The following is a 26,576-nucleotide window of genomic DNA, read 5'->3' as shown; positions in this document are numbered from 1 at the left end:
CCACTCTGGTCTTGCAGACCATGCTCTGGATACATGCCACATAATATGGTGGAAGAAAGCCACAATAATACACCGTAGCAAATTCAAATATGAAAGACTATTCATGGAATCAGCCTCAGCCCTAAGAAACATGCCAAACCTCAACAAGTTTGGTTGCATGAGACAGCCCCAAATTTGAGAAACCTACATCAGAAGACCTTCAGCCCAATCAGCCAAGAATGCCTACATTAGCCTGCTAGGGGACACCATCAGGACTTTTAGGAAAACCATAGCTGCCTCGCTTCATTCTTATTTATTGTGTTTAGTGCCTGCGTGCACGTATCTTTATTGTAAGTTCCTTTTGAAGATGACAACGTGACGTTGCCGAAATATCGGAAATATATTAAAGTTTATTTTAATGTTATTCTATTGTACGTTGTAATTTTCTCTTAAGATTTTGGCTCTCTCCTTAAATAAATCTCAAGCCCATATTTAAAATGACAATGATTACGTAACTAAGTTCTTGACCAGCAGTTTCTGTGTTTTGTATCTACCATGCTGTACTAAGCTGGACTTTTCAGGTTTATTATAAGCTATGTAAGATTGATACTCATGACTTCTCCATGTCCAAAATAAAGCAGTTTGAAATTACTGGGATTTTGTTAAATGACTGGAAAGATATGAAGAGACCATCTGTCCTTGTGGAAAAGGTAAAAAAAGGAGAGAGTTTATTGATAGGAAAGAATGTGATCATTAAATTATATTTCTTTAAGATCTTTGAAACAAGTCTAGAAATGCTGGAGGTGTAAAGAACTGGAACTACTTCATACAGTTTCTTGATTTCTTGGATATGGAATATTGGAGTAACAGATCTACTGTCTTCGTTTCTTGGAGAAACCATTTTTAGCATAATGTTTTGGATGTTATGAATTTCTATCTGGAGGACTTGCAAGTTTGAACAAACAACATGATAATGGTTTCGTAAACATTTTTGATAATCATCTTTTGAGATGATTATCATAAAATGTTTATGATGATGAGCTGAATTATGTAGTATGTATTGACTGATGAATGTTGGTTTACGGTTATACAGAAGTACAACCATAACCAAACTCAGGAATTTCACCAGAAGGAGAACAGAAAAAAAGCAAAATGTCACAAATAAGCTACTTTATCCTCTTATTTCTAAGGTGAATTTTATTACGAGGATGTAGAATTATCTTTTGAAGAAACACAGGGAGAATATTATTGAGATGATACCAAATTGTGAAATATATCATAAATATATTGTATACTCTCTGATACCTATCAGGCAGCCAATCCTCTTCAGGATTGGCTGTCTGATAGGTATCAGAGAGTTGTGTATGGTGGAACAGTTTCCAGGAGGCAGAGGGTTACAAGTGGGGTCCCACAGGGCTCAGTACTAGGACCTCTATTGTTTAACCTTTATATCAATGACATAGCTAGTGGATTGCAGGGGGAAGAATTATTAGTAATAGTGCAGATGTGGCAGCCCTGCAAGAGGATTTAAATAAGCTAGATAGATGGGCAAATGAATGGGGGTTTCAGTTTAATGCAGCAAAATGTAAAGTCTTGAGGTTTGAGAAACATCGATGGGATGCTGCATACTCTATGGGAGGAGTTATACTGGAAGAAGTAGAGGAGACAAGAGATCTGGGGTTGATGATTGATAGAAACCTGAAGTTTAGGGGACATATTGCAAAGGTGGTGAAGGTAACACAGAGGATTGCTGCTATTATGAGAAGGACACTGACCTGCAGAGATAAGAGGGTTATCATTCCGTTGTATAAGTCTCTGATCAGACCACACTTGAACTATTGTTCTCAGATTTGATCCCCAGGATTTGAAGGGGATAAATTAACTGTGGAAAGGATACAAAGACGGATGACAAAGATGGTTTCAGGACTGTACAAGGATAGTTATGAGGATCGGCTGAGAGAATGTGGACTGCAGAGTTTGGTGGATAGAAGAAGGAGAGGTGATATAATTGAGACTTTTAAACTGTTGAGAGCTGTTTACAGGGTTGACACTGGGGAGTTCTTTCGCTTGGTTGATCAGCGGGAAGGAGTGATGACAAGAGGCCATCCCTGGAAGTTACGAAAGGAAACTGTGAGCAAGAGGGTAAGGAGTGGTTTCTTTGTGTGGAGGGTGGTTGAGTCGTGAAATGCATTGCCTGATGGAGTGGTGGGAGCGAGAACGGTCAGTGAGTTTAAAAAGTGGTATGATAGACTTTGTTTCTCAGGGGGGGGACCTCCCCTCGATGAGTCTTGACAGACTTTGTCTTAGGAAGGACCTCCCTCGATGAGTCTTTTGACTCCTTGGAGACCTGAATAATAATAATACCTAGAAGGATGGTTACTTCAAAATGTTGTAGGTAAAAATTAGCCAATGCGAGAGAGAGAGAGAGAGGACTGTCCTTTGCAGATTCTTTTATTTGTTTAAAGAGTTCATTTTTGTAACCGAAGTAGCTAGAGTGATGATGATTTTTGTTGGAAAATCTGATGAATTTTTGATGAATAAATGAGAATTTCCAATATGCGAACTTAACAGTTTGGTTAAAAATTTGGATACAAGATATTGTATCCAAATCTCTCAAATCCATGCTGTCTATCAAAGATAATACCATTATTATTATTATTATTATTATCATTATTATTATTATCCCAAGACCTCATGGAGTCAAAGACTCATTTGGGAGGTCCTTTTATCACACACGCATCTCATCATACCGTGTCTTAAACACACTCAAACGCTTTGCAGACACCACACTCTCAGGCAAGGCATTCCAATCATTGACAACTCTGCACGAAAAAAACCTGCCTCTCACTCCTTTACTCACACCCTCTTTATACAGTTTCCAGGGATGACCTCTGGTTCTCCCCTGATCTCCCACTATTCTCTGTAGAACTTCTCCAATGTAGAACTACCATTGTTATCAATCCAATTCTGGATCCTAGTTCTCACCAGCTTCTCCAATAATTTAACCATACCAGGCCTTTGAAGCTCTAGTTCTTTTAGTTTTGACAAATGGATATTATATATATCGAATGGAAATAAAACATTAAAGCAAAGGTTAAAAAAAAAGTTTAAAAACCTTAATTTTCACAATAGTTTCAGATTTGGGCTCATCACACTGGTGTTGCCATCTTCTCGAGTTTGTTTCTTACTCTTCATGTCTGTTGCTAGATGCCTGCCTTCTATGAACCAGGAATTGATGTATGGTAAGGGTCGAAAAACACGCAGAGCAGGCATGTTTTTCGACGATTTTCCATTCGTTGTTTCAAGTAGTCATAAAATTTTGTAGGATCAAGAGAACGATTCACATTTGTTGATCGACTGGTTACCCTCTTCTCCCAACCAGCTTGATGAACATCAGTGTACTCACGGTCTTCATTTGTAGAGAAGCTCTTGTCGGTGTGATAATCAGGTTCATCTGGGAAAAGCCATGCTCACATTCAGCAGTACACCAAATGGAGATGCTGTTGATAGTGTTTATTAACTGCAATAGTGCAGCAGGCATTTTCTTCTCTGTCAGGAATTCACGAAAACCTCTAACAACCTGTTGTTCTGGAATTTTTAGCATCTTACACAAACTCCCCACTTCAGTCTCACCGAAAGTAACATTCCTTTTAGCACCATCTGGTCAACATTCTGGATACAACACTTTTGTCCATTCTGGAATTTGCATCTCTTCTGTAGATAGTAGGCAATTCTCAATTTGTTGTTTCAAGCAGTCATAAAATTTTGTAGGATCAAGAGAATGATTCACATTTGTTGATCAACTGGTTACCCCTCTTCTCCAAAGTCACTCCTTTAAAGTTCAGATTTTCAACTGCTTGTACAGCTTCACGATAAAAAGGCCCACCATTGACTTTCCTGTCTTCAAACAGCTGAATCTGCCTTGCTATACTGCTATTAGCTTTGTAGAGTGGAATATCCCTTGCTTGCAGTTCAACACCAAGCTCTGAAAATTCTTGAAGAGCATCATACATCAATCCAAGTTCCAAAATAAAATCATTACTTGTTATTTTCTTCAAAAGGCCTTCATACATGACTCTTTCAGACTTGTCTCTGTTTTCATCTTGTTTTGCTGCTGTAAAATGAGCCACAAGTGCTTCATAATCTTTCCACACTGTGGAAACACTTCTAAAACTAGAAGCTACCCAGCATGTACTTAAAACTCTTCCATCGTTTGTTTTTTTTTTAACTTTTTTTTTTTGTAAAACTCTTCCAATTTTGAAGATTTCCTTGTCAAGATCTTCAGCTACTTGGCCTAGTTCTCTGACATTTTTGTGTGACTGGTGATAGAGACAGTAAAGTTTGTCAAGAAATGACTTGAAGTGGTTGATTTGTTTTGGGAATTTTTTTTTTACAACATCACCAAAAGAGAGCTCGAGTCTATGGTTGGCACATTCCTATCCCAATGGCTTTAACAGGCCTTTAAGGCCCACAACCTTCCAAGCATGCTTGGATTTCGTAACCGAAATACGTGGATAGAATGGTCACTCCTATGCCTCAAGGTATTCTTGGCTGTATCCCTGTGGGTTGGCACATTGCCAAACCAAAATGTGAGGATAGCGTTCCTTAATCAAAGCCACTACTCCTTTTTTCATACCCAACATCACAGGCAATGGAAACAAGATTTTTCTTCAAATAATCATCATGAAACCTTAATTCATTAAGGGTATTCATCAAGCTATGGAAAATACCTTGCGTGGATACATTTTCTAACAACTTTACAATGTCAATAAAAATATTTGTGTGTTGCTCCATATCAGGTAACATCGTGCATACATATATTATTAATGATGACAACTGGCTAATAGTGGTGCTTTCGTCAATCAAAAGGGAAATCTCACAGTTTGATTGTATTATTTTTTTAAAAAGTTTTTTTTTCATTTCAGTTCCAATATGATATGTTATATTGATACAAGCATTTGTAGAATGTAGAATTCGACTCATGTCACTGCCATTCAATTCTTGGAAGTCAATTTCTGATTCAAAGTCATTGAAAGCCTGAGTTTTCTTTGCAACTTTATATGCTGTTCTGAAGATTCTATAAGTGATTTCTTTCTCATATTCATATGCTTTTGAATAAGCTACCTCCAGTTTTCGTCCTTTTGCAGATTCTATAATTTTAGCAGCAGCAATGTGAGCTGAATTGTTCTTATGATCGTGAATTTTTTTACATAGAGAAGTCATGTGCTCGTTTTTATTCCTACCATAATGAGAAATTTGAATATTTGCCCATGGCTTTGAAATATTCTTACCTTGCCTATTCCTTTCTACTCCCAAACTTGCGACTTCCTTACATATTTTACAGCCAATGTTTTATTATTATTACCCAAGACCCCATGGAGTCAAAAGACTCATCTGGGAGGTCCTTTTATCATGCATACAGCTTATCATACATGCTTTAAACACACTCAATTTCTCTGCAGACACCACACTCTCAGGTAAGGCATTCCAGTCATTCACAACTCTGCATGAAAAAAACCTGCTTCTCACTCTCCTACTCACACCCTCTTTATACAGTTTCCAGAGATGACCTCTGGTTCTCCCCTGATCTCCCACTATTTTCTGTAGAACCTCTCCAGCATTGATCCTGTAACAACCCCATACTAACTTGTAGGTCTCTATCATATCTCCCCCCCCCTCCTCATCTCCACCAACAGCCATTCATTTTTGTTGCAAATATCAGCTTTCTGGTCTAGAGTCCAACAGTCGGGCAGATCTTCTTGTGCATCTTTACTTGTTGTAGTCGTTGTTGTAGCAACTATAGCAGCCACGTGTTTTATCCCTCCAGTTTTTGTATCACTCTCCATCAGGTCTGTTTTTGCCCCATCACTATAACTACACTTACTGTTCTCGAGCTTTAACTTTTTAGTTGCGGGAGCAGAAGAGAAAAATTATATTATTTTACTACTCATCGCATAAAACTGGTGAGACCTCCATGAAATACGTTAACCTCACTCACCCACATTGTAAAAGTGTGAGTCTACTTAAGTTCCGCTTCCGGCCGACTATCAATTCTAATTGAAAACTTCGAGGTTCAGTGTCAACAACACAAGATGGCAGCACTAGATTGGATGAACTGAAGATGACTCTTGATTTACGTTGGTTGTCAACGATCATAACTGAGAATTTAAAATGGAGGCAGTCCTAGTTTTCAAATACTTATAAAAAACTTGACCCAGTGCAAGACACAGCCCTATTAACGTCACGTTTGTTCAATTCCCCATACACCTTTTGTTCACTTACAGTCAGTCTCTCCTCCTCATTATCAACTGCTCTCAATCTCTCTCCATGAAGTCAGATTCACAAGAATGAAAGACCTTTATGAACTGCTCATTAATTATCTTTATAATATCTTCTGCAGCAGTTGTCTTTATACCATTTTCTCAAATCAATGTTATCTTTGTATATTCATTCTTTTTTTTTTTTTTTTTTTTTTGCAGGCTACATATCTCAACTCACTAGGATTCTTTTTAGCTTCATTAGCTAACTGCTTCTCATACTTCACTTTTGCTACCTAACCAACTTAGTCACCCTCCTTGTCTGATCTTTGTAATCCTCATGGAATTGATTATTACAACTTCTCTTATGCTGCCTCCATAATGCTTTTTTTTTCTCTGTATCGCATACTTAATCTCTTCATTCGTCCATTTCCCACCAACCTTATTTAACCTTATGACCCTTGGAATACATTTAGACATTGTTTCTACTATTTAGTAGAAGCAATTTCTTTTTCACCTAACTCCTAATTCCATGCTACACCTGCAAGCTATCTCCTGAGCTCTTCATAATCACCAGCTTTGTATTTCCACATATACCCTTTTCTCTCAGAGGTCCTCATACTGCTGGCAAACACCCAGGTATTCACTTCATGGTTGGTGAGAGTGACCATACTTTTGTATGGTCACTCTCACCAACCATGTTTGTGAGATGTGATTTGACATCTCGTTTATAATCACATCCTCTCATGAAATGATCAAATTCAAGACCTTCAATCTTCATGTGAATCTGTTACATACTGTCTGAGGTTCTTGTCCCTCAAAAACTCATTTTCTTTACTTCCAGTTGCTATCTCATCTTCCCAGTCTATATTGCCATAATTAAACTCATCCATTAATGATCACCCTTTTCTTATTTGCTTGGCTAATTTGATTATACATTTCATAGTCACTATATCCACATTACCAGGTCTATTACAGCATCCAAGTAAGTATTTTATTCTATTCACTTCTAGCTAATGAAGCCAAAAAGAATCCTAAGTAGTTCTTTCAATGTGTAGCCAGCAAAAGAAAGAATGATTATGGAAGGATGACATTGATTGGAGAAAATGATATAAAGACAGCTGTTGCAGAAGGTGTAGTGGAGATGTTTAATGAGCAATTCATGAGGGACTTTCAATCTTGTGAATGTGACTTCATGGAGATATTGAGAGTAGTTGATGATGGGGAAGAGAGACTGACTGTAAGTGAGCAAGAGGTGTATGGGGGAGTTGAGTAAACTAGATATAAATAAGGCTGTGGGACTTGATAATATATCACCGTATTCTGAAGGCATGTGCCAGGGAGGTGATGCCGGCCTTGACATATGTTTTTAATACGAGTCTTGCACTGGGTCAAGTTCCTAAGGAGGGAAAGACTGTGCCACTTCATAAAGGAAGTGATAGAACTCAAGCATCAAGCTATAGGCCTATCTGTGTGTCAAGTGTTGTAGTTATGCTTGTGAGATGCATTGGAGATGCTTGTGAGAACTAGGATCCAGAATTGGGTTGACAACAATGGTATTATCTTTGATGGACAGCATGGATTTTCTAAAGGGATGTCATGTTTTAGTAATCTACTTACTTTTCTAAAAAAGTAGATTACTTTTTAGTAATCTACTTACATTTCTGCTAACATATCATTCATAATCCTTGCTCTCTACCTCATCTCACCACTATCATACCTGGGCAACATGCTTTCTACCTTTCCTATTACACTATTCTCTTTTATCCTTCTCAACAACCTTTTGATATCCAATCTGAGGTGTTCTTTGTTTGCAGTGAAGTCATTTGTACCCATTACAACTACCAACTCGTTTGCCCGATTACTTCTCGTATCTGATGTTTCAATCACTCAACTCATTCTACCACCAGTAAAACATACTTTGTGCATCCTTTTGTCTGCTCACCTTCAATAATTGAATCACCATACAACACCACTTGCAGGTCTTTCATTTCTTCTTTTATAGCAACATTATTTGTTTTCATCATTTTCACTCTTCCATACGTATGTCGAATTCTCTTAACTTCAATCGGCTTCCATTTCATCCCTTGCCAAATCAAATTTCGAATCTTGCATCACATTTTTGCTGTCATTCATACTTTCAAAATTTTAAACTTTCGAACCCTGCATCTCAATTTCATTCTGATTCATTCTCTCAATTTTGTTGCCACAATACACGCTTATTTGCAGTCGACATCGCTCACTGCCTTATCTTTAACCGCATTTCATTTTTTAACTTCTGCCAAATTCACATCACTTTCGACTTTCTTACCATCAATTGTTTTTTACCTTCCTCCAATTGCTTATTCTCTTTTTCAAAACTTTGTTTACATTTTTTTGCTGCTCTTTTCTATTACATGAACATTCATCCTCCTTGCAGCATTCTCGCTACTAGCACTTTCAGTTATTAACATCTTAGCACTCATCAAGTCCTCATTCTGTTCGCACACCCTCCTTCCATCCCCCTTAAATATCCAAAGTTTATCTATATAATCAAATGAGTACATTAAGCATTTCACGAAACGACTGAATTCAAAATTGAATTCCTGCATGGACAAAGCTGCCACCATCTTTCCTTCGCCAGACAGTATACTGAGCTCTAGTTTCAGCGAATTCCTAAATAAACTTAAACAAAAAAGTTTCTCTATTTGGCTTTGAAATAATGTTGGATTCAATATCCATTAATTTGAATAATTGTGCATCGCCAAAGTGAAGCCTTTTGACTCTCTTATTTCAGTAATTCTTGATGCCTTTTGTGATGTGACACCTTTTTTTAGCTCTGCATGACTACAACCTGAGTATTTACATACCTCTGGGTCTAGCTTCCACTGACGAGACCTCAAAAAAGGTCAAAACCTGGGTAGTGACTCCCTCATAATGTATAACATCATACATGTCTGCTAGGAGATGTGTTTTACATTATAGGAAATGCTAAGGATAGTGAATGGAACTTGCTCCACCTTTACCACGAGTTGCCCCTGTCATGAAAGGTTTGCTTACGCTTGGATCCGCCAAAACTTTTATAGTTTCTATATTCGGCACGAAACTGTTGTAGTTTCTCTAATTTGGCTTTGAAATAATGTCGGATTCGATATCCACTTAATTTGAATAATTGTGCATAGCCAAAGTGAAGCCTTTTGTCTCTCTTATTTCAGTTAAACAAAAAATCCTACACACTATTAACAATGCAAGCGCACAACCTTTACAGCAGCTCTTTATCATGAACACACGCTTATATTCTATTAATTATTTCAAAAAACTTATCTGAAACAGGAGCCCTACTTTACACACCTCTACTTCTCTTGCGATACTAGCCTGACGGGAATGATATCCTAACGGGAATAGAAATGACAAGTCTCTGACTGTTGTTTTAGCCATTCCTAATCTTCTTCTGACATCTTCTGAGCAGCAATTCTTCATATTAGTAATGGATCCCAGGTACTTGAACTTGCTAACTTATTCAGTTCTTTCTCCATTAAGGTATGCATGTTTCTCAGGAGCTTCCCTATCTGTATTTCCTTTGAGAACCATTATCTTTGTCTTGCTAGGATTGAGCAGAAGTCCTCTGTTCTTACTCATCTCGTTAACTTTGTTAAGAATTTGTCCAGTTCTTTCTTGTCATTACATTACTCCTTTGTAATATAATGACAAGAAAGCCAACCTAAAGCCAATCAGTTAAATCAACACCTGTTCTTTCTATGGCTTCTTGCTCACTATACAAGTTAACCATCAGTAACTATAGAATAACATGTATGCCATAGTAAATAACTTTTTTTTATTATGTAAATAAAAAAGATATTTACTGTGGCATATGTGTTATTATTATTACTATTATTATTATTATTATTCAGGCCTCCAAGGAGTCAAAAGACTCGTTGAGGGAGGTTCTTCCTAAGACAAAGTTTGTCAAGACTCATCGAGGGGAGGTCCCCCCCCCCCTGAGAAACACAAAGTCTATCATACCACTCTTTAAACTCACTGACCGTTCTTGCTCCCACCACTGCATCAGGCGATGCATTCCACAGCTCAACCACCCTCCACACAAAGAAACCACTCCTTACCCTCTTGCTCACAGTTTCCTTTAGTAACTTCCAGGGATGGCCTCTTGTCATCACTTCTTCCCGCTGATCAACCAAGCGAAAGAACACCCCGGTGTCAACCCTGTAACCACCTCTCAACATTTTAAAAGTCTCAATCATATCACCTCTCCTTCTTCTATCCACCAAACTCTGCAGTCCACATTCTCTCAGCCGATCCTCATAACTATCCTTGTACAGTCCTGAAACCATTTTTGTCATCCGTCGTTGTATCCTTTCCACAGTTAATTTATCCCCTTCAAATCCTGGGGATCAAATCTGAGAACAATAGTCCAAGTGTGGTCTGATCAGAGACTTATACAACGGAATGATAACCCTCTTATCTCTGCAGGTCAGTTTCCTTCTCATAATAGCAGCAATCCTCTGTGTTACCTTCACCACCTTTGCAATATGTCCCCTAAACTTCAGGTTTCTATCAATCATCAACCCCAGATCTCTTATCTCCCCTACTTCCTCCAGTATAACTCCTCCCATAGAGTATGCAGCATCCCATCGATGTTTCCCAAACCTCAAGACCTTACAATTTGCTGCATTAAACTGAAACCCCCATTCATTTGCCTATCTATCTAGCTTATTTAAATCCTCTTGCAGGGCTACCACATCTGCACTATTATTAATAATCCTTCCCAGCTTCGCATCATCTGCAAACAACTGAATATCCCCCTGCAATCCACTGGCTATGTCATTGATATAAAGGTTAAACAATATAGGTCCTAGTACTGAGCCCTGTGGGACCCCACTTGTAACCCTCTGCCTCCTGGAAACTGCTCCACCATACACAACTCTCTGATACCTATCAGACAGCTAATCCAGAATCCAGTTGACCAATCTGACATCCAGACCCATGTGCTGCAACTTAAATATCAGCTTATCATGTGGCACCCTGTCAAATGCCTTCGCCAAGTCTAAGAAAATTGCAGTATATGCCTTTCCCTAAGCTAATGTTCTTGTAACTTTATTATAAAATTCTAGCATATTGCTAAAACAAGAGCGTCCTTTCACAAATCCATGTTGATTCTCACAGATAACATTACCCTCATCTGCCCAATGCTGTATACGGTCCCTCACTACTTTCTCCAAGATCTTAACAACTACTGATGACACACAGACTGGCCTATAATTAGACACTTCCAGTCTGTTACCACCCTTATGCAATGGCACTATCTTACCTTCCTTCCATTCCCTGGGCACCTTTGCCAAAGCCAGACTTTCATACTTTTCAGACTCTCAAAACTCGTGGTGAAATACCATCCAGTCCCACAGGTTTACTGACATCCAGAGTACTCAGTATCTGAAACACACTCTCCTCCTGTACATCTAAACCTCGAACCAGTCCTATCCCTCTAGCATTAAAACTGACTCCTCTATGATGAAATACTCCAATAAAGTGTTCATTGAACAATTCCACTATGTCTTCCGCATCAGTCACTCTATTCCCATTTTTATCACCCAATATCATTCTTCCACAGTCATTTCTCCTCCTACTGGCCACATAGCTAAAAAATTCCATAGGATTTTCTTTGGATCTTAGGGCCAATCTCCTCTCATATTCCAGTTTCGCTTTCCTTACCACACTCGTCACTCTTCTGGCCTGTGTCTTATATTCCTCATACATCTCTTCACCTGTCTCCTTATATCTCTTCCATAGCTTCTTTTTCGCATGCAATTCCTGTTTAATATTGTTTGTCATCAACTTTACTCCAAATTGCGTCCTCTTCTTCACTCGTGGTATGCAACTTACCATTGCTGATAACAAATATTCTTTCACAATTTCCCACACACTGGTGATATCCCGGCCTTCCAATTCCTCCCTCCATGAAACTTCCCGAAGTTGACGTCTAAGACTATTATAATCACCTGCCTTATAATTCCACATAAGTTCCCGTCTCTTTGATACTCCTGCATGTCTATTCATTTTCCAAGTCAACACCATATGGTCTCTCTCTCCAACTGGTGGGAGAGACGTCAACTCAGTTATTATCAACTCTTCTGATGCTATAACCAAATCCAAAACTTTTGAACCTCTTGTTCCCTCTGTTACATGTTGCCTAAGACATTTGTCCCTCAAGAATTCTAGAAATTCCATTCCCCTATTGCTACATGCATCTTCCTCTCTCCAATTTATACTACTGAAGTTAAAATCTCCCATAGCAATCATTCTTCTTGCACTTGCCAAACTTAGCTGTCTAAACATCTCCTGGTCCCCATCCTCTGTGCTCCTGGGTCTGTAGCAACACCCCACTAAATATCCTGTCTTGCCTACCTCTACCTCACACCATACGCTCTCAAAATCATTTGTCTTACTTCCTTCCAAATTCTCCACTCTTAGAGGACATAAGTCATCACTTATCATAAGCAGCACCCCACCACCATGCTTTCCCCTCCTATCCTGACGAAAAATGCTATACCCAGCGACTTCTATTCCTGTTGTTATATCCCCTTCTGTCAACCACGTCTCAGTGATCGCAATAATTTTTGGCTAGGCTGATGCTATCTGTGTCACCAATTCCTCTCCCTTATTCCAGATACTCCTGGCATTAGTATAAAGCATATAAATGCCATTGTTTCTATACCCAGCATTATCCCTTCTAGACTCCACTGGGCTCAGTGTTACCTGATTGTCTCCCTTCTCCCAAGTATCCATTCCCACAAGAGGCCACCCCTGCTATCATCCTCCTTGGTACACACTGACTCGTTCAGAACAGCAATCTCTCCAGATGCCTACGTCCTTCCTCATTCAAATGTAAACGGTCTCTCGCATACAACTCCTCTCTTTCCTCAAATGCACTCCAAGCATCCACATATACCAGTCCTCTCTTGTCACACATTCTCGCTATTATGCCATTCAATATCACCGCTCTTCTGCTCAGCTCATCATTATCATACCTAGGCAACACGCACACTATTTTTCCTCTCTCTGTCTTCTTCCATACAGTCTCAAGCAAAAATCTCATATCTCTCGCTGCCCGACTTACATTACCACTCAAGTCATTCGTTCCTACCATCACAATCATCTCATCCACCCTTTTACCTCTCTTAATTGCCATAGCCACCCTTTCTATTGTTCCTCCTGGCAAACACTCCTCACGCATCCTCTCTTGAACACCACGGATCATTGAGTCGCCATACATTATACCTCTTACCATTCCCTCGCTCCTATTGTTTCCATTCTCTCCTCTTCTTTCATTCCCATACCTCTCTCTTCTACTGTTTCCATTCTCTCCTCTTCTAGCACTCCCATACATCTCTCTCATTCCCTCTCTCCTACTGTTTCCATTTTCTCCACTTCTAGCACTTCCATCCGCTCGTCTTCTAGCATTCCCATACCTCTCTCTCATTCCATCTCTCCCACCGTTTCCATTCTCTCCTCTTCTAGCACTTCCATATCTCTCCCTCATTCCGTCTCTCCTACTGTTTCCATCCTCTCGTCTGCTAGCATTCCCATACCTCTCTCTCATTCCCTCTCTTCTACTGTTTCCATTCTCTCCTCTTCTAGCACCCCCATACCTCTCACTCATACTCCCTAAATTCTCTCTCTCTCCTACTCTGATTCGCCTTGCATTTATCTCTTCCATTCTCCTAATCTTATCTTTCATACTTCTGCTCTCATTCACAAGACATTCCACCTCCTCTTTCAACTCATCTATCTCCCTCTGCTGGTCAGTCACTCTTAATCTAAATTCACTCTCCCAAACAAAACCATCTCCTAAACTTCCTTAGTCACTCACACCTTCCACACTATCAACTATTATTTTCTCATTCTCTCATATCATACTAATTGTCTTCCTACATTCATTCCCCGTTCCTGGAGCAACAAAGTCGGATATCGATATATCTAATGTACTTATTTCCTCCAACTGCCTGCATTTTGCGCACATACGCTCTCCATTCTCTTTAACAAGCCGCATATGTAATTCCCGAGACGCATACATGCCGCAAGTACTGCATGCCACAAAGTCCCTTATGATATTGCTAATAATTGAGTTCTTAAATGGCGGAGGACTTGGCGTTACGCCACTTGCGACTGCTGCTGAAACCACCATCATTCCTTACTGCCGAGTAGCGTAATCTTTAATAATTATTCAATTAATAAATAAGAGGGAAAAAAAAGTACAAACATCAGAACATTTAAGTACTAAATCTAATTAAATAAAATGAAATAGAACTAAATACAGTAACTTAGCTTCGTTTTGTCTTCCACCGTTACGCGTTCGATTCCGATGGTGCCAAAATATATTATATCACGACAGCAACTAACTTCCAAAAAACAACCACTGAAGTACACTCGTATTCAGAGAAACAATTTAGCACTCAAAAACGTACAAAAAACAGGGAAAAAAGCGGACTATTCACCGATTAAAAATCACTTTCTTCTGCACAGCTCAAATTCACCGCCACGTCCTATTCTATTATGGATATTCCACAGGTTTCACTATATAAGAAAGTTAACTATCAACCTGATAGTGTTTTGACGGAAAAAAAAAATCATTTTAATTACTTCTCACAGTTTCACATGCAGAACACAGTCAAAAGCTTAACATAATCTATGAAACCTATTTACCATAGGGAGTCTAAATTCTTTATACCATTCTATGATCTGTCTAAGGCAAAGGATCTAATCTCTGGTACCCTTACCTTTCCTAAAACCTTCTAGTTTCTCAGGCATCTCTGCCTCTACTTTGGCCTCAGTCCTATTTAGAACAATCTTTAATGAAATCTAGCTTGCATGAGAGATTAAGTTAATAGTTCTATAGATCTTGAAGTCCTTTATATCTCTCTTCTTATATAGTGGTATGAAAACTGACTTTTTCCAGTCTCTAGGCCATGATCCTGCTTCCCATATCCTTGTAATCAATCTATGAAACACTCTTATCTCTCCATCCCCTGTGTCCTTAATTAACTCTTCTGGGATTCCATCTGCACTCAGTGTCTTATTGCTATTAAGTTGTTTAACTGCTCTTTCAAACCCCATGCCTAAGTGGAGGAGATTCCAAATGGAAATATTCCTGGTGAGCTGGCTGCTCTACTGTACAGTTCCTCACAGTATTTTTTCCATCTGTTTTTGATTTGCAGTTCTTCTGTTATTACTGATCCATTCCTCTCTTTGATGACATTCGACTTAGGCTTAAACTAGTGCTTTAGGTTATGAACTGAATGAAATATCCTTTTATAATTGTTCCTCCTCATCTGAAAATCTATCTCTTCACATTTATTAGTATAAAATTTTCTTTTCATTAGATTCCATGTTAAATCTCATATCCATGGGTTTCTTGGTCTTCTAATTGGGCCGATATACTTCCTGGTTATAATGTCAAGGTTATAATGTATACTGTATTATAACCTTGACTCCTTCCCAAGGCATTATTATTATTATTATTATTTTTATTATTATTATTATTCAGGCCTCCATGGAGTCAAAAGACTCATCGTGGGAGATCCTTTCTAAGAAACACAAGTCTATCAAGACTCATCGAGGGAGATCCCTAGTAGGAAACACAAAGCCTATCATACGTCTCCTTAAATGCATTCACCATTCTCGCTCTCACCACTCCATCATGCAATTCATTCCATGGTTCAACCACTGTCCATGCAAAGAAACCACACCTTACCCTCTTTCTCACAGTTTCGTTACTTCCAGGGATGGCCCCTTGTCATGACTCCTTCCCGCTATTCAACAAAGCGAAAGAACATCCCAGTGTTAACCCTGTAACTACCTCTCATCAGTTTAAAAGTCTCAATCATATCATCCCTCCTTCTTCTATCCACCAAACTCTGCAGTCCACACTCCTTCACCCAATCCTCATAACTAAAGTTGTACAGTCCCGACACCATCTTTGTTATCCACCTTTGTACCCTTTCCACAGTTAATTTATCCCCTTCAAATCCTGGGGATCAAATCTGAGAACAATAGTCCAAGTGTGGTCTCATCAGAGACTTATACAACGGAATGATAACCCTCTTATCTCTGCAGGTCAGTGTCCTTCTCATAATAGCAGCAATCCTTTGTGTTACCTTCACTGCCTTTGCAATATGTCCCCCTAAATTTCAGGTTTCTATCAATCATCAAACCCAGATCTCTTGTTTCTCCTACTTCCTCCAGTTTAACTGCTCCCATAGAGTATGCAGCATCCTATCGATGTGTCGCACACCTCAAGACCTTACATTTTGGTGCATTAAACCTTAAACCGATACCCCAATTCATTTGCCCAACTATCTAGCTTATTCAAATCCTCTTGAAGGGCTACCACATCTGCACAATTACTAATAACCCTTCCCATTTTTGCATCATCTGCAAACAACCGAATATCCCCTTGCAATCCATGGACAATGTCATTGATATAAAGGTTAAACAACATAGGTCCCAGTACTGAGCCCTGTGGAACCCCACTTGTAACTTTCTGCCTCTTTGATATTGCTCTACTGTATACAGCTCTCTGATACCTATTGGATAGCCAATCCTGAATCCAGTTGACCAATCTGACATCCAAACCGATGTGCTGCAACTTGAATATCAGCTTATCATGTGGCACCCTGTCAAATGCCTTTGCCAAGTAAGGCATTCCACAAGTTCTCTTCACTAGTCTCTGAAAGATTCGCTAACTAAGTTGATGTTTCTTCTGTGAACCCACTAGGAATTACTCTGACAAACTTGATGACTTGGAAGGTTTCAGAGTTTTAGTTTTGGCTCTTACTAACTGATGGTCTGTGTATGACAGTCTGCTTCAAAATAAGTATGCACTTCAGAGATGCTTGTTTTCCACCATTGGAGAGCTAGGATGTAATCAGTCTGGTGCCTTGACCTATCAGTGTTACATGTCCAGGTATCAGTAATAATTAATCTATTAGCATAGGCAAATTCCAACAGTCTTTCACCACAGGTATTACTGTCACCCAGACCAAATATGCCACACTCAGGCCAGACTCCCATACTCTTTCTTACATTTGCATTAAAGTCCCTTAAGATGTAAAGTACATTTCTCCTTGGTAGGCAGTCCAAAACAGGTCTTCATGGATTTCCTCACACTCTTCATCAGACCTATCTGTGTGGGATGCATAAATTATCATGACTGACACATCGGTAGCATGAACCTTAAATCTAATACTATGTATCCTGTCATGGAATTATAATGAAGAAGGACTCTTGTCTGAACTTTGTTCAGTATTGCAGTAAAGCATCATGATACTGAAGCTTTGAGTCACCTCCTGAATAAAGAACTAGCTTACCATCCTGTCTTTTGAAGTAACTTTCTTCATTCCATCTGGTTTCTGTAATTCTCATGATGTCAATTTTATACCTCTTCATCTCTTTACAAAATATCAAGAGAACCCATCTGTAGACCTCCATTCAGTGTGCTTATGTAAAGTTCCCCTCTAAGATTAATTCTATACCTAAAGCAGGGAATGGAAGGAAGGTAAGATAGTGACATTGCATAAAGGTGGTAGCAGACTGGAAGTGTCTAATTATAGGCCACTTTGTGTCATCAGTAGTTGTTAAGATCTTGGAGAAATTAGTGAGGAACTGTATACCACATTGGGCAGATGAGGGTAATGTTATCTGTGAAAGTCAACATGGATTTGTCAATGAGTGCTCTTGTTTCACTAATATGCTAGCCTTTTATAATAAAGTTACAAGAGCAGTAGATGAGGGAAAGGCATATACTGCCATTTTCTTGGACTTAAGGAAGGCATTTGACATGGTGACACATGATAAGCTGATATTTAAGTTGCAGCACATGGGTTTCGATGTCAGGTTGGTCAACTGGATTCAGGATTGGCTGTTCGATAGGTATCAGAGAGTTGTGTATTGTGGAGCAGATTCAAGGAGGCAGAGGGTTACAAGTGGGGTCCCACAGGGCTCAGTACTGAGACCTATATTATTTAACCTTTATCCGAATGACATTGTCAGTGAATTGCAGGGGGATATTCAGTTGTTTGCAGATGATGTGAAGCTGGGAAGGGTTATTAGTAATAGTGCAGATGTGGTACCCGTGCAAGAGGATTTGAATAAGCTAGATAGATAGGCAAATGAATGGGGTGTCGGTTTAATGCAGCAAAATGTAAGTTCTTCAGGTTTGGGACACATCAATGAGACACTGCATACTCCATTCGAGGAGCTATACTAAAGGGAGATAAGAGATCTGGAGTTAATGATTAATAGAAACCTGAAATTTAGGGGACATATTGCAAAGGTAGTGAAGGTAACGCAGAGGATTGCTGCAATAATGAGAAGGATGCTGACCGGCAGAGATAAAAGAGTTATCATTCCATTGTATAGGACCCTGATCAGACCACACTTTAGACTGTTGTTCTCAGATTTGGTCCCCAGGATTTGAAGGGGATAAAATAACTGTGGAAAGGGTAAAAAAGCAGATAACAAAGATGGTTTCAGGACTGTACAATGTTAGTTATGAGGATCGGCTGAGGGAATGTGGACAGCAGAGTTTGGTGAATAGAAGGAGAGGTGATATGATTGAGACTTTTAAAACTGTTGAGAGGTGGTTACAGGGTTGACACTAGGAAGTTCTTTCGCTTGGTTTAACAGAGAAGGAGTGATGACAAGGGCCATCTCTGGAAGTTATGGAAGGAAATTGTGAGCAAGAGGGTGAGAAGTGGTTTCTTTGCATGGAGGGTGGTTGAACCGTGGAATGCATTGTCCAATAGAGTGGTGAGAGCGAGAGTGGTCAATGAGTTTAAGGAGTGGTATGATAGACTTAAAGTCAATGGAAACCTTAAAGTCAATGGAGGAGATGAGAAATCTGGAGTAGTGGTGGACAAGGACCAAAAATTCTACAAACACATTGATCGAGTTTTTTAAAATTGTCACATCAGATAATGGCAATGATGTGGAAAACCCTGAAAAGCTGAAATAAAGAGGTTATGATTTCATTGTATAAGGCCTCATATGAAATCTCTGAACAGATTTGGTCACTGGGTTTTCCTGCTGATGAGGATATGTTAGAAAGGATCTGGAGAAGGTTCACAAATGTGGTCAGTTGTCTTTGGAATGTGAAGTATGAAGACAGATTAAAAGAATCATCATCATCATAATCATCAAATTCTTGCCATGTACCCTCAAGGGGTGTACAGGATATGATAGTACTACATGAAAAAAATTACATCATTATTAATTTCCTATCTACAATTTTCCTCCAAATCAATCTGTTACTTGTCAAGACGCCAACATTATCAGATCTTACATTTCTATCGTCTAAAGCGCTTTGTACCGTATAAATCCACCTATATCTTGGTCTTCCTCTGGGTCGTTTTGCTGCCAACCTGGCAGAGAACACTTGTTTTGCTAATCTTTCCTCGCCCATTCTGTTTAAGTGACCATACCACCTGAGATTAGCTCTGCTAACGCATTCCTAGACGTTGACAATGTCAAGTTCTTTCCTATTATCCTCGTTTTTAATATGATACTGCCATTAATGTCATTTGTTCACGCCTATAATCTTTCTCAGGACTCTCATATCTGTGGTCTCTAGTCTTTGGTCAAGTGTTTTACTTCTGACCCAGCTCTCAGATCCATAAGTTAAAACTGGTTTCAACACTGTCTTGTATAGAGCTAATTTAGTGTTCCGACTAATTTCTCTCTTATTCCATATGAATTTATTCAATTGACTTCCCACCATACCAGCTTTGCTGATTCTGTTGTCTATTTCTATATTTAATTTATATTCTTCAGTATAAATCGTGCCTAAATAGCTGAAATGTTTTACTTGTTCCACAGGTTCTCCATTCACAACACAGTTGACATTTTCAATGATTCTGCCTGTTTTCATTGTCTTTGTCTTTTTATTGCTGACCTTCATACCATATCTATTATAACAGTTATTCAATTTAGTCAGAGAATCTTGCAGACTTGTAGCGGATTTATTTAGAAGTATAACATCATCCGCATAAAGCAAAGAGCTGACATTAACATCTCCAATTTTGGTATCATGTTTAATACTACTTTCCTTCATAATGTGATCCATATAGATAATTAATAACAGAGGGGATAATGTACATCCTTGTCTCACACCAGATTTAACATTAAACCATCTTCCTGTACTTCCTTCAATTCTAACTGCTGACTTACAACTCAAATAAAGATTAAGTATTGCTTGATATAATGCCCTATTCACACCATATAACACCATATTGAATAGCTTCTCTCTTGGCACCTTGTCATATGCCTTTTCCAGATCGACAAAACTTAAATACAGATCTTTGTTATATTCCCATGCTTTCTCGACTATTTGTCGTAAAGTGAAGATCTGATCCTGACAGCCTCTATTTGGCCTAAATCCAGCTTGTTCTTCACCAAGCTTTTCTTCCATAATTCTTCTCAAGTATACTTGCATAGATCCTGCCAGGAACACTCAGTAGGGAAATACCTCTGTAGGTCTAACATTCAGTTTTATTTCCCTTTTTATATATGGGTACTATGAGAGCTCTACTCCAATCATTGGGAATTCGTCCCTCTGTCCAGGCTTTCTGAACTATGCAGTGCAGCCACTGTAAGACTCTTATACCACCATACTTCAGCATTTCTGGTCGAATATCATATACTCCTGCTGTCTTTCCACATTTCAAGCCTTTGATGGCTTTTTCTACTTCAAATATGGATATATATTCCTGACTGCATGCCTGGTCATTTTTTTTTTGCCACTGTGCTGTCATCACTGCTTGTTTCATTTAGCAGTTTTTCAAAGTAATTACTCCATACTTCAAGGATTTCTTTTTCTCCCATTTTCATGTCACCTTTATCATCTCTAATTCCTTTTACAGCACTCTTTCCTCCATTCTTAAGCTTCTTCAACAACCTCCAGAATATTTTGCCACCTTCTTGATATTTATTTTCTATATTCTTGCCAAAGTCCTCCCATGACTTTTGTTTAGCTAGTTTTACACAGTGTTTAGCATTCTTGCATTTGTCTCTATATTCTCTAAGAGCACAAGCTGACTTATTTGACAGGAACTTTTGGTATGCTTTCTTCTTTTCCTTCACTGCCTCTTTAACTTCCTGTGTCCATCAGGGAGTTCTGATTTTTTTATCCTTACAGACAACCTCACGACATGCCTCTCTGGCAGAATCAATCAATGTTTTCTTCATTGTTTGCCACTGAATCTCCAAGGTTTGATTCCTGTTCTCAAACTCTTTCATTTTTTCTTCAATAATCTTTGTGTATTTTAGTCTACAGCTCACATCTGAGATCTGCTCAACTTTTATTCGCTTTAAAACTTTGTTACATGTTATTCTTTTCAATATGAAATTCAATTTTATCCTGCTCAAGACTAAATAGTGATCACTTCCAATTTCAAATCCTCTGTACACTCTGGTTCCTGCACCAGGGAGAAAACATCACTATCAACAATAATATAGTCAATGAGACTTTTCTTATTCCTTGCCTCTTCTCTCCATATGAATTTGTGCACATTTTTATGTTTTAACATGGTGTTAGTAATAACCAATCCATGTCCTGAGCAGAAATCCAACAGATATTTGCCATTATTATTAGCTTTGCTCTTTTCTCCAAATTTTCCCAAAATATTTTTGTAAGTCTCACAATCATTTCCTAATCTGCTATTTAGATCCCCAACAAGGACCAATTTTTCATTGTGTCAGTTGCTTTTTCTAAAGCCTCAAAAAATTCCTCCATTTTTCTACCTTAGTAGAAACTTCTGTGGGACCATAGGCACAAATAAGTCTCATTGTCCAGTTCCCCATTCTCATATTTGCCCACATTACTCTACTTGAGACTGACTGCCATTCAAGAAGATTAGCCTCGTATTTTGTGTTGAATACTATGGCTACTCCTTCTTTTCCTTGATTGTCATTGCCTGAATATAACATTTTGTAGCTCAGAAAGATCTCACCAGTTTTGGTCTTTTTTGTTTCAGTCACCCCTATTATGTCGATCTGGTACTTATCTAATTCCTCAGCTAGTTCCATTTCTTTGCCATTCAGGCTTCTTACATTGATAGTACCGATCTTTAACTCTGGTGATGTTGAGTTGGAGTTTATTTTCAGATTTGTTCCAGTAGCTGACTTTTCGCTGTTCGCCCTGGTTCTCTGGCGAAAACAGCAGGGGCCTTGTTTAACCTGGCGACGCCCCAGCCGGCATGAAATTTTGTCATGTTGTACCATCATTCTATATTTTGGTTTAACCAATACGAATACAATTTGGTTGGCTAAATCCCAGATTAAAAGAATGTAAATTGCAAAGCCTCATCAGTAGGAGGAGGGGTGAGGAATATGATTGAGACCTTTATGTTAGTCAAGGGATTGAACAAAGGCCATCACTAGAAACTGTATAAGGAGGGTATGAACAGAAGGTTCTTTGCATGGAGAGTGGTTGGTGAGTGGAATGTATTGCCTGAGTGTGTTGTGAATATAGCAACATTGAATCAATTTAAGGCATGGTTGGATGAGCTTTGTATGTGATAGTGTACCTCCCGTAACGAGTCTTTGACTCCATGAAGGTGAGATGTTAATAATAATTAACATATCATTGGTAAAAATAATTTAATGATAATTTAATTATTTTTACCAACATGCTAAATAAATTAGCAGATAAATGTTTAATAGCAATAAATTGTTATTAGTTATACAGGATCTTCTTGGAGGCTGATGAGTCATGCAGTAGGCCCACACTAGCAATTATTTAAACAATACCTATCATGCCTTTACTTGAATTCATTCACCTAAAAAGTACTTAACAAGCACTTCCAGTAGCCCTCCAGCCATTCACTGCTCCAATCAAAAAGTTCTCTTTCTCATATCCTTGTTAACCATCCAGTCACACAACTTCCAGAGATGGCTTTTGTTCTCTCCCCTTCTAGTATTGTATGGAAAACTTTCATTGTCATATTTCTTACAAAACCTTTCTTTAGTAACTTATAGTTCTACCATACCTCTCTTTTTTTTTATTCTCTTTTTCATCTGTGAATGTAGCTTTGTAACCCACATTTTTTCCATCTGTCCTCATGAGATCTCCAGCCACTAGTCATCCTATACTCATTTCCACTACCACTTTCTCATAATCATCAAGAAGCTGAACTGACCAAATCTGTGTCATTTATGAGTAATAAGAACTTCCATATCCCTAATTCTCAGTATATTTCTTAACATTCGAGATCATTTTTGAACTTCTTTTTTCTACTTTTACAATGTGTTCCTGAACTTCAACAATCTACCATCCCCAAACTCTTTGTCAAATTCTTGCAGTCTTGTTCATTCTATGTAATAGTCAGTTTGTAGTCTCTTCATCCTAGTGTGCATATCCTTAATATTTGTCACATTGAACTCTTCTGAACTGCAACCGTCATCCTCTGACTAAACTGTTAATCTATAGCAATCATCCTGCAGGATATCATATTTCACACAAGATGCATCCAGCTCATCATTTTCAAGTATTTCCCTTCCACACAATCCCTCTTTCTCTTTGTCTCTCTCTCAGACACACACACACACACACACACACACACACACACACACACACACACACACACACACACACACACACACACACACAAATACTTTTTTTGATCATTCTCGTGCTCAATATCGAAAGTAACCAATTTCATGAGGTCTACAAAGACCAGGCAAGGAGGGTGACTTGGTTGGTGAGAGTAGCTAAAGAGAGGTATGAACAGCAGTTAGCTAATGAAGCCAAAAAGAATCCTAGGGAGTTCTTTCGATATGTAGCCAGCAAAAGAAAGAATGATTATGGAAGGATGACATTGATTGGAGGAAATGGTATAAAGACAGCTGTTGCAGAATGTGTGGTGGAGATACTTAATGAGCAGTTCATAAAGATCTTTCAATCTTGTGAATGTGACTTCATGGAGAGATTGAGAGCAGTTGATGATGGGGAGGAGAGACTGACTGTAAGTGAGCAAGAGGTGTTTGGGAAGTTGAATAAATAAGGCTGTGGGACTTGATAATATATCCCTGCATATTCCGAAGGAATGTGCCAGAGAGTTGACACCTGCCTTGACATATTTTTTTAATATGAGTCTTGCACTTGGTCTTCCTAAAGAGTGGAAGGAGGGCAAGATTGTGCCACTTCATAAAGGAGGTGATCGAACTCAAACATCAAACTATAGGCCTATCTGTGTGTCAGGTGTTGTGGTTAAGTTGTTGGAGAAGATTGTGAGAACTAGGATCCTGAGTTGGGTTGACAACAATGGTATAATTGTTGTCAACCAGTCAATTGTTGTAAGCCAGTCAAACTAGAGCAGATGTGGTTGGATATTAGATTAGTGCATTGGATTGGAGACTGGCTATCTGATAGGTATCAACAAGTTGTGTATGGGGGTGCCATATCCAGGAAAAGGAAAGTCACTAGTGGAGTGCCTCAGGGGTCTGTTTTAGGGCCATTACTATTTAACTTGTATATTAATGATATTGGCGAAGATTTGGATGGAGATATTCAGTTGTTTGCAGATGATGCAAGGTTGGGACGAACCATAAAGAGTAGTGAAGATGTTGTGGCCTTGCAAGAAGACTTGAATAAATTGAGTGATTGGGCAAGCAAATGGGGATGTGAGTTCAATGTTGCAAAATATAAGGTTTTAAAATTTGGAAAACAAAGATAGGATGCAGAATTTATGCTTGGTGAGAATATATTGTTGGAAGTAGAGGAAATAAGAGATCTGAGGGTGATAGTGGATAAGAATCTAAGATTTAGGGGACACATCGCCTAAATTGTGAAGACAACACAAAGGCTTCTGGGAATGATGCAGAGGACACTGACGTGTAGAAGTAGGAAGATTCTTGTTCCATTGTATAAGGCTTTGATTAGGCCACACATGGACTATTGTGCCCAGATTTGGGTCACCGGGTTTTCAGAAGGATGAAGAGATGTTGGAAAGGGTCCAAAGGCGACTGACTAAGGTAGTTTCTTAACTCTGGCATGTCGGGTATGAGGAAAGATTGAGAAGATGTAATTTGCAGAGTCTGATGGATAACAATCCCTCAGCGACATTGGTAAGGGGTTGTTATAGGATCGATGCTGGAGAAGTTCTATAGAAAATAGTGGGAGATCAGGCGAGAACCAGAGGTCATTCCTGGTAACTGTATAAAGAGGGTGTGAGTAGGGGAGTGAGAAGCAGGTTTTTTTCATGCAGAGTTGTGAATGATTGGAATGCCTTGCCTGAGAGTGTGGTATCTACAAGGAGTTTGAGTGTGTTTAAGACATGGTATGATGAGATGTGTGTGTGATAAAAGGACCTCCCAGATGAGTCTTTGACTCCATGAGGTCTTGGGAAATAATAATAATAATAATAATATAATTATTCATCCTTATGCATGTGTTCAACTTTCACATGCTCCAAGCTAATCATTCTTGTCTCACTGACTGTTTACATCCACATTCTCAGAGAAAGCATCTTATCTATCAAAAGAGCGAGAATGGTCAGTGCGTTTAAGGAGTGGTATGATAGACTGTGTTTCCTAGGAGGGACCTTCCTTGATGAGTCTTGATAGACTTGTGTTTCTTAGAAAGGACCTCCCACAATGAGTCTTTTGACTCCATGGAGGCCTGAATAATAATAATATAAATAATAATAATATAAATATTTTCAGGTGTAACCCATCCTGTACCTACAGGATGGGTTACACCTGAAAATACAATCAAAACAATCAAACCTACAATTAAATGAATTCCAGATGTCTATGTGCTGCATGATATTCCTGAACACATTTTTAATCATCGGCCTTCTTCTTATCTATCAAACCATAGAAGCAAATTTATAATTTAGACTCTTTTATTCATCTTTTACTTCCCATAACAATTTCTTTCAAGTCGTGCATTCACATAAATTAGAAGTGCCTAATGGAGTGTATTATCTTAATTGCATTAAGATAATACACTCCATTAGGCACTTCTCTTCATATTCATAATCATAGAATTTGTACATCACTATATCCTTTTTTAATTTCTGCACTTTCATTAATTCCGTCATTTTATCCTCATGTATATCATTGTGTTTTCTCTCACTTCTCACATACTAAGTGTTTTTGAAGTTTCTTTAACTCATGTTTCATGTCATTATGCTCTCTCACTCTCCTGACAGTTGAAATTTCATGTTAATTTTTTTTCTCTACTTTGGTAAGTATTTAGCCTTACTGTTCATTCTGCTTTTTTCTCCAGTTTTTTCAGATTTGTAATCTGTTTCTGTAATCTGAAACTTGTTCTTAACTTCTGTATGAGTT

General features: G+C 38.6%; 1 protein-coding gene across 2 annotated transcripts in view; it reads left to right on the top strand.

Annotated features, from left to right (window-relative positions):
- Positions 1 to 26,576, top strand: part of LOC150105231 (spondin-1-like) — a 716,059-nt gene that overhangs the window by 421,877 nt on the left and 267,606 nt on the right. The gene's annotated exons all lie outside the window — the stretch shown is intronic.

This window comes from Typopeltis vanoorti, chromosome 7, assembly GCF_054136105.1.
Source record: "Typopeltis vanoorti isolate ZY-2024b chromosome 7, IOZ_Tvanoo_1.0, whole genome shotgun sequence".
NCBI classification, from domain to species: Eukaryota; Metazoa; Arthropoda; class Arachnida; order Uropygi; family Thelyphonidae; genus Typopeltis; species Typopeltis vanoorti.
The sequence above is the reverse complement of the archived record's forward strand: the minus strand, read 5'-3'. Positions and strand labels throughout refer to the sequence as shown.